Source organism: Carlito syrichta, unplaced genomic scaffold (genome assembly GCF_000164805.1).
Source record: "Carlito syrichta isolate Samal-C Ts95f unplaced genomic scaffold, Tarsius_syrichta-2.0.1 Scaffold287515, whole genome shotgun sequence".
Lineage (NCBI taxonomy): Eukaryota > Metazoa > Chordata > Mammalia > Primates > Tarsiidae > Carlito > Carlito syrichta.
Genome location: NW_007231611.1, coordinates 53427 through 63671, shown reverse-complemented (window position 1 = coordinate 63671; position 10245 = coordinate 53427). Strand labels below are relative to the sequence as shown.

General features: G+C 38.4%; 1 pseudogene; it reads left to right on the top strand.

Moving 5' to 3' along the window:
* Positions 1 to 376: 376 nt before the first annotated feature.
* LOC103254804 lies at positions 377 to 1437 on the top strand (annotated as a pseudogene).
* The last annotated feature ends 8808 nt before the right edge of the window (positions 1438 to 10245 follow it).

The window sequence follows — 10245 nt, the reverse complement described above, 5'->3', positions numbered from 1 at the left end:
GTGTGGGGGGGGTTACTGTTTTTTATTGGGTAGAATGCTACTAATAATCAAATATTTTTCAAGACAGCTCCCATGGAAATAAAAATAATAAAACAAAACTTATGTGGCTATTGACTAAAATGTCAATAATGTTGAAGGTGAGAAATCCTGGTCTAGTCTCTTGAATATATGGAAGATAGAATAACTGTTTTAATGTCTATCTGTAGTAATCGCATTATCTATGACATTTTGGAGTTAGTTTTGATTAATTATTTTCCCCTATTATGACTTGTATTGTCTTGCCACTTTTCATGGCTGTAAAATTTTGACTGGACACCAGACTTCGATTTTTGTTTTGTTTTCTTTCCTCCTCCCCCCCTCCCCCCCTCCCCCCCAGAGTAACCTGACCGAGATGAAGGCTGTGGCCACGAAGTTGGCGCAGAAGGAGCACCGTGCCCAGGAGAGCGTGCTCTGCGAGGACACGCCGGCACTGAAGGTGGAGTTCAAGGAGGAGGAGCTGGCCGACGAGGTAGGTGGCGGTGAAGAACCTGCCGCCGAAACACACAGAGGTCACCAAGATGCGGAATGACTTCGGGAGGCAAGTTCGACAAATCGCGGCCAAGTATGATGAGAAGGTGAAGATGCTGAGGCACGAGTTCGATCTGCGGAGAAAGACTGAGTTCCATGAAATCGAAGAGAGAAAGAACGGTCAGATCAACCCGCTGACGCAACGTCATGAGGAGGCTTTCACTGACAACGACATCACCCTCCACGATCTGGCCCGCATCAACTCCCTCAAGGAGCAGATGCAGGACATGCGGAAGAGGGAAGACCATCTGGAGAGGGAGATGGCAGAGTTGTCCGGGCAGAGCAAGCGACTGGCAGATCCTCTCCAGAAAGCTCAGGACCCGTCGAATGAGACGCAGAGGCAGCTCGGGAACTATGGACGGGACAAACAGATCCTGTTTTGCACAAAAGCGCGTTTGAACGTCTCTGAGAAAGGGTTGAGAGACCCGCCGTGGAAGCACGAAGTACTGGAGCAGCAGTTCATCAAGGTGCCCCAGGAGCGGAACGAGCTCTCCTGGAAGTTGGCTGCGACCGTCTAAGAGTTGGAGCAGAAGACGGCTTCAAGAACCTGGTGCTGGAGAGCAAGGGGCAGGCGCTGAGCAATGCCGTGGAGAAGAAGGAGGTGCAGTTCAACGAGGTGCTGGCGGCTTCAAACCTGGTGTCCCACAAGCTCGAGGATGTCCTGGAATCAAAGAGCAATACCATTAAGGACCTGCAGTATGAGCTGGCCTGGTCTGCGAGGCCCACAACGACCTGCTGCACACGTGTGAGGCAAAGCTGCTGGCCTTCGGGATCCTTCCGGACAATGTGGGCTTCAAACCCCTGGGGACCGCTGTGATTGGGCAGATGCTGGATCGGGGCCCCGCAGGACTCGTAGGCACCCCAAGGTAGCCACCCTACTGTCGGTCACGGGCCTCACTGCCAGCCTGGAGCCACTCTCTGGATGACACCCCCTTTCACACACAGTACGTTCTTGTTTTTTACGTTTTACTGTCAACAAATGAAGGTTTTCCCCATGGGGGGGGCGGGGGGATATATATTCTTGAGATTTGTTCTGAGAATCAGATGAATTACTTTGAAATAATCTGATTCTTTTAGGCATTGTTCTTTTAGTTTTTCTAGGTGAGATGAATTTAGTCTAGGTGTAACTTTTTCCACTACTGAGGCAGATCCATTTTCATTCTCTAACAATTCTTGGTGAATTAAGAGGTTTTCCACTCTAATGTTGGAATCTGGCACCATTCCTTTTTCTGTTTTAATACTGGGACTTTGCCTTCCAGTTCTTTCAGATGGTGTTTTTCTGGCCGTAGGTATTTTTCTTACATACATATGCTGATGACTGAACACTCAAGTAGGACTTTTTAAATACCCCGAGGGCTATTTTTTTTTTTTTTCATATAGCTCTTTCCCCATTGGTACCCTGCCCTGTAAACTCCAGCACCTTATCTTCTCTGAGCTTCAAGCTGCATTATCTCAACTGAAGGCAGCTCTGCTTGAGCATCTTTCCTGTACTGTGACCTGGAAACCTTTTCCAGGCCACAAGCTGGAAGGAAAAAAAAAAAAGCCCATGTAGTTTGATTTTGATCTCTCAGGGATTGCTCTTCTTCATTGCCTAATGTCCAATTGTTGCTTTATATTTTTATTTTATCTATTGTCTCAAAATGTTATAAATAGTTTATTATGGGCCTGTTTTTTGTTGCCTGTCTTTAAATAATGCTGTTTAACTAGACAGTTAAGTTACTAGTAGATTAGCTTAGGCTTTTCCATGCTTATTTTCCCAAAGGTAGTTCCCAGGCTTTGTTAGAGTGTGTCTGGAGTCACCTTTATTCTATAGCTTTTTAGGTCCAACTATTAAAGCATGACTCTTCTAGATGCCTAATGAATATTTCATGTATCTAAGGTTATGCCACTCTGTTTAGAAAGTTACAAGTCTTCCAACCCTGAGTAAGATCCGAGAAATGGTTACCATCCAGCTTCCAGGTAATTATTCTTTACCTGGTCTTACTGAATCATACCCCATGCATGCACAACTTAGGGCTCAAAGACTCAAGGGGATTTTACATATTTCTAGAGCACTTTCTCTGCATAGCTTCTGTCTACACAATACCTTGCCCTGTAAAATTTAGTTAGCTTTGTCCCCTTGAATACTGATTTCTTGATCCCCAACTCATTGAAACACCATGCTCTGTTGACTTCTAGCTTGTGCTGAATATAGGGAAGTGCTTAAAGGTAGAAATCTGAGACAATTGTAGGGATCACTGATTTGCCCTCCTCTCTTTGAGAAACACGGTCCTGTGCTGCCTGCTGTCCAAAGTATAAAAACAGTGTTTTCCTAGATCTTGTTTGGTTTTCTAGTTGTTCACAGATCATAGGGGAAATCCAGTCCCAGTTATTCCATTGTGAGCCAAAAATAAAATTTAAGATGTTGGGCGACTAAAATGTGTTAACCCATATGAAGTGCTTACAATAGTTGTTGACACTTAGTAAATAATCAGTGAATGTTAGTTTTTAACTACATTTAGTTCTTCCTAATCAAATTATACTCTATGGTCAGCAATTAACTCCAAATCACCCTTTTCTTTTAAATCTCACCTTAAATGCAATTTTCTCAGTAATGTGTTTTTGATATTCTAACTGCAGTTCTTTTTTATACTATTTTATAATAGCTTATATTTTCCCTTCAAAGGAATTCTTACAGTTTGTAACAATATATATTTTTTGTGTCGTGTGGCTAATGAATCTCTCTCCTCCTAGAGTCAATATTTAATGGCGTTCCAGGTTTAATTAGAATTAATCTAAACTTGCATGAGATTAGGAATACTACTCTTGTTTGCTTACTATTGTATGCCAGTGTCTGCTAAAGTATCAACACATAATTATCCACAAGTTTTTCCTTAAGAAAAATTGTATTGAAGGAATAATTTAATGAACTCATTTTGTGGATTTTTAAAGGAATATTTGGGGTTTCCTGTATTATCTTGAGAGTTTGTAAAATAAGTAAAAATTATTATTTTATTTTTCCTAAGAAATAAAATTCTGTAAAATAAAATGAAATGCAGTTCATAAGAATATTTATTATTCCTTAGTTCTGTAAATAGGTCTTATCTCTGCTAATGCAAAAGATTTTCCTCAGAGAGCATCATTCCATCATTTTCTCCAAATAAAACAGGAAACAGCATGATCAACAATAAAAAAGTCAAAACGCTTTGAAATAGTTTAAAATAAATAAATTCCAATTTATCCAACAAATACCAAAAGAAATAAACAAATTCAACCTAATCTAATCCTTTACCACATTTGAACATGTTTCATATAGATTTTACTTTAAAGTTAGTTAGAAATCTCCCTAAATTAACCCAAGAAAAGTTTAATTTCCACAACTGAATTGCAACCTCTCCTGCTTACTGCTCCCCATTTGCAGACACTTAAAATTAATATATTACAAAAGTCCTCCCTCAAAACTAAAATGGGTGGTTGGCATCTGCTAAGAATGGAAGAAAATTGGAAATTGTGCAATTACCATGCACCCTTGATGCAGATTTTTCAGGTTAGCCTGGGCTTCAAGCATGTCAGCTCAATGGGTCAGCCAGCCAAGCTGCAGAGAGGGTTGTGGAGAGGCTGGTAAGCCTCGCCCCACAAGTGTCAGCTTTAATGGGCTGACAAGCCAAGCTCTGAGTGTTGTGACTGAGTGGGGGGTTCTGGCAAGCCTGGCCCCCTAGGTGCCTCAGTTTCGCAGTGTTGACACTCACCCCCCCCCACCGCAGCTCTCCTGGTTCAGCTGAGGTGCATGATCTTTTGACTCTGATGATCTGCAGCTCTTCAGGTTGCAACTCTTCAGGGTCAAGGTTCTTGTCTCATGCTCAGAAAGAATGAGGGACATGGACACCTGAAAGGTGAGAAAACAGGATTTATCGAAGACAGAAAAGCTCCCACAGTGGGAGGAGGCCTGAAGGGGCTGCCCATCTGGGGCCGAAAACCTGGGGCTTATATAGCCCTAAGTCCAAGCAGATTGGCTAGCACGAGCTGTGAGCTGTTGCTGTTCTGATTGGTTGCTTTTCAATTCCAGCAGTGAGGATTTTAGCTTTAGCTTGAGAGGCTTGCATGGAGCTTGTTTACCAATGCTGAGATGAGAGGCCTGCCAGGAATTCACTACATTGTTACCAGAGGACCCGCCTGTCTGTCTGCCTAAACTTCTTTTAGCTATCTCTTGTCTCACCCTCACAGCAACAGCAACAACTACCAAATAAATGACAACAATATAAACCAGGTACTCTACAAAGTCACAACTTCTCCTGATAGCTAAGATCAGAGGCAACCAACTAACATGAAATCCATAGAAAGACAGATGCTTCCAAGGAGAGATTGTAAGCAAATGTCATGTAAGTAGTTAAGAATACCACATAAAGCAGGCAAAAATAATTCAGCTACATTTTTAATGAATCGCTAATAACTGTAGGTGGACTACTGTGAGATTATAATACAATGATTTGATTCCACTTGTAGGCTCTTTTCTATGGACTGGTGCTCGCAAGAGTGATTGGAGGAAAGGAAAGATTTGAGAAAGCCTCCTCTTGGTGTAGGCATAGTGGATAGCAACAGCAGCCTCAGGGTGGAGAGGTATGGAGCTCTGCTCAAATCCTCCTCTATCTCTCTAACAGAAAAACAACAACAAAATACTCTCACTCTGCAGAGGCAAGGTTGGTAATTATTCACCAATAAGGCATAGAAGAAGTTTCAGTCCAGTCAGGAGAAGAAATAACAATAAAGCTTTTTACCTGGGGAAAGAGCAGAAAAATAGAAACAAATCTGCAATGTATATCTTGCTCAGTCTCATGATTACTTGAGATATTTGTTCCTTAACGTAAATGCCTTAAAACTTATGCCTACAAGGAAACTACCCAATATAGTAAGTGGTAGTATTCAAAGTATGTTCCAAAAAGAATATTAACAACAGTTATCTTATCTGCCATATCTCTCATGGGAAAACACCAGAAAGGTGAGGGTGCTCTGTCCTAGAATCATAGGAAACTTATCCCCTTCTTTAGACTATATCTAAAAGCAGACATTTTTTTTTTTTCATTTTGTAAGTGCTTGGTGTTAAAATGAATTCAATTGGACCATACGAGTGGATTAAAGTTGATTAAAATAGCCTGTTTTTAATTTCTCTAGTGAATTTACAAGCCATCTGGAACAAATTTCATGGAAAGTAAAACCTTAAGTGGCTTTTGACGTTTTAAGTTAATTCAAAACTCAAAACTTTTCCCACTTTTTTAATGAAGTATCAATTCACTAATGATAAAAGAAAAATGATGATACCACCTAGTGCTGGTAAAGGTGTGGTAAAACCGCCCTCTAATAGACTAAAAGTATTGTTTACTTATACAATCTTGATGTTGATTCTGCATGAAAAGCAATCGAGTTGTCCTATGTATGCTGCTCAAAAAAGAAGCCCTTTTTTACTCTTACAATCTTTATAAAATTAAAATAGTGTATCAAGAACATCACAGTATTTATATTTCTTGATCCAGTGATTCAACTTCTAGTAACCTCTTTAAAAAAAAAATCAATGGAATAGATTAATAGTTATGCATAAGGATATCATAAGAGTGATGTTAATTATGAAAAGCTGAAAACAACATAAAAATTATACAATAGAGTAATTAGATAGACTTTGCACATCCATATAATTAAATAATATGCAGCCATTGAAATGGCTTTTGAAGGACTTGTGATGATATGTTTCAAATAGTAAGGCATATATATGTGTATATATATGTATGTGGGTATATATATGCATATATACATATTAAAATATGAAATATATGTAAATGACTTATTTATATTTTCTAAAATTAACATGTGTTATAGACAGGATAATCTTACATTCAAGTCTTCCTAGAAGAGTTCCAGTTCTCTTAGAGTAATTGTTTCTAGTGTTTCAATTTACTTATAATCTTGTCTTTGTATAATAAATTATATGGTTCACCTAAGTACAATATTTATGAAAAAGGCTTTAAAAACGCCATAGAGTGATTTAAGATTTACCTATATGTAACTGCGCAGTTTAAAGGATACATAGAATTTGGTTCAGTTTCTATCACACACAAACATACTAGAATTTTTAATTACACAAAAAAGAATAAGGTTTATAATATGACCAAAGTCATTAAATAACATAAGTTGTGTTTTATATATATATATATATATAGTGTGTGTGTGTGGTGCTTCTTTTTCTTTATTTTAAAATTGTGGGGTACAGTTAAGGGTTAGGTATACAAACATGCATTGTGCAGGTACCCTTGTTGATAAGGTGTGACCCCCCCCATCCCTAGACAGATATTGACTACCATTAATTCCACCTCCCTTCTGCTCTCTGCCCCCCCATAGTTTCCTGCCACTGTCAATCCTTTTCTTATAGTATTACAATAGTTGTTCGAGGTCCACTTATGAGTGAGAACATGTGATACTCAGATCTTTGTTTCTATGAGAGATCACTCAGTAATATAGACTCTAATTCCATCCAGGTTGCTGCGAAATTCATGATTTTGTTCTTTTTTATGGCTACGTAATATTCCATTGTGTACCACATTTGTTTAATCCAGTCATCTTTTGATGGACAGCATGGTTGGTTCCATGACCTTGCTATTGTGAACAATGCTATGATAAACATATGTGGGCAGGTATCTTCTCTATAGAGTGATTTGAGTTCTTCAGGGTATATTCCCAGTAGGGGGATCGCAGGGTCATATGGAAGGTCGATTAAAGGCTTCAGCAGCTGCAGATGAAGATCAACTGGAGTGGTGAGATAGAACAAAATATATTCTAAAAATAAGAAATATCTGAAGTAACAGCAACTGAAGATGTAATTCTAAAGTTCAGAAATTATTTTTCAGTAGGCAGATTTTAGAAATTTTTTGAATCTTTTATTATTTGAACTTCTCTTTGAGGTAACAGTCTTATAATCACAACAGCAGGGATTATTAAATTTTTGCAAATGTACTAAAAGGAGAATACTAGATTAAATGCCTCTTCAAAGATACTGAATTAATTTTTTATCCCAAATTTCTCTGGCATTAATAGAAAAATCTGATCCATATAAACAAATATTTAAAAGATGTCTCAAAGGATAGCATTATAATAAAGAATTTCTAGACACAAAAAAGAGAAGAACTTATAATGAAATAACCAAAATCAGTGCGAATGCAAGTACATTTTCTCTATTTTTGCACATTTCTCTACAGTACACCATATAAATGATCCTCAAAGTTATATTTCCATGAGTACCAATCTTAGTCAAAGCATTCAGTATCAACCATCTTTCCACTCCCTCCAATCTTACACAAGCCAACCTCTGCCACTTTCCTGAGAAATTCTTAAAAATAAAATTTCAGATATGCATTTGACTAAACCAATGAGGGGCACAATACTTTAGCTAAAAAGTTTGTTCTTATTAGCAACAGCATTGGATTGGACATGGGTAAGTTGTCTTCTGGCCAATAGAGAGACAGATGCTGACCATGTTGATTACTGTCGGACTAAGAGAGCCAGGACACTCAGGAAGGGAGGCCAATCAGCAAAATAAACCTAACTGTGTAGTAATACCTACTAAACAACATGCAAATGGAAGATCCTTGTTTTCCCTCATGTGTTGTTTATTTTTCCTAAAATAAAAAGCCATAGACTAATGTATGGAATGTGCTATGCTTATTATATTTGTAGATATTGCCTTTTGAATCTAGCAAAGATAGAGCAATAGGATGGAGAAATGATCATCAAAAGCATCATTTATAGGGAAAAAAATAAAATATTGAAGATTTCCAGTCACCACAGTCAGAAATGTGATCAGCAACAATAACAACAATGCAAGAGTTAATAGAAATCCAATAGTAAATATAGAACAAGATGAGTGATTTTACCTACTTATATTCTAATCTGTGCTTATCGGAGTTCATCTGAAATATTCTGCTCCACAATCCACGGATTAAGAGGAATCTAAAAAGAAAATAAAAACACAGAAGCAAACAATCAAAATAATTAACAGCAACAACAACAAAAAGAAGCAAAAAACAAAACAAAAAATTGGAGCACATATGTAAAGAGAGAAGGCAGATTGACCAAGTGCTGACTGACTGATCAATCTAAGCATGTTTAACTCAGGTTAAAGGAGACTTAGTGGCGTAACATAACTCTCTTTAGGAATATGAAAGGTAGTCATTTGGAAAGGAAACTGTTTAGTCTATGGGCTTGCAGATGGCAGGCCTAGAATATAGGTAAAGGGACACACAGTACATATTTATAAGAACACTGCAAAAAATAGAGGGGTACAAAATTAAGTGAGGCTGCTGTTTGACGTAAGTATTCCTTATAATTAAAGGCGTTCACAGAGAGATTTAATGACACTGCAGTAACAACACTACCAACAACAATAAAGATAATGTTGCTAAGCACCTATTATACACCCAGCACCAACTGTTCTACACATAATATATCACCTGGCCTTCACAACAACTCTTTGATACAGATGTTATTAGGCTTGCTTTACACAGGAGAAAACTCTCCTGTCTAAGTTCACAAATCACTAAGAGCTAGAGACAAAATTTATAGCCAAGTACTTTAATTTTAGAATCTGTTTCCCACTTTTGAGAAGTGGTAAAGAGCTGCTACATAAATCAGCTAAATGACTGAATTAGCTAAATCAATGTCACTTCTACCATTGCTACCGATTCTACCATTCTCTGCCTCAGTTTCTATGGAGGATAGTGAGTTAATTCAATATGTTCTTTGAAACTGCTACCAAAGTTGTTCTTCCTTTAGTGTGGTTGAAAACATCCCTGCCCAGCATGCAGTTCTTCCTTCACACAGCATGCCTAAAGCCAAATAGCACCACACTGAAGTAAGTACTGTGAAAAATATAGAAAGTGTGACTTTATCTCTTCCCTCAAGCGAATTGCAATTTAATCAAGGAAGAGTCACCTTAAGGCAAGGGTTAAAACCATGAGAGAGAAAGGTAAATTTAGTCTGGTGAGTGAAAGGAACAAGAGAACAGCTAGGACAAGTTATTCTTCCATCTTATTTTGAATTTTGAATGTTTGCAAAGACAGATTCTTTTTCAGGAAAGGAAGCCCAATCACAGCAGCCCAGGACACGATTTCAAATGCTGTGTTTTGAAAGGATTTATTTCATTCTGTAGCTAGACCAGAGGGAAGCCATGGGTTTTGTTGTGAGTGCTCTGACCAGTTTTAAGTCTCCTGAGAGGCAGAGAATAAAGCCAGGATGGTCTTGTGAAATCCTGAGTAAAGAAGGCCTGTTTTCTCCTTGAACCAGAATGTGGTCAGAGATGGAAAATTACTCTGGAAGGATAGAAAATATTTTGGAATTCAAACGTGGGGACTAGCCCCCACACCAAATACCTTTAAACAGTGGCACATTCTCATTCACTAATGAGCAAGATCCACCTGACTTTTCTCCTTTAAAGCAGTAAAAGTTGTTGGAGTAGAGACCAGAACAGCGGGGGGTGGGGGTGTTGATACTCTTGGGAATATAAAAAGCCACCTTAGTAATGAGAGAAGAGAACTTTACTCAGAAGTCAAATTGGCCTAGAATTTACCTCTGCAGGGGCTGATTGAGAAAAATAAAAGATGTTGTCATGCTAAATCCAGTCATCTTAGAAAGGTACAAGGGGTCCAAATGTGCATAAAC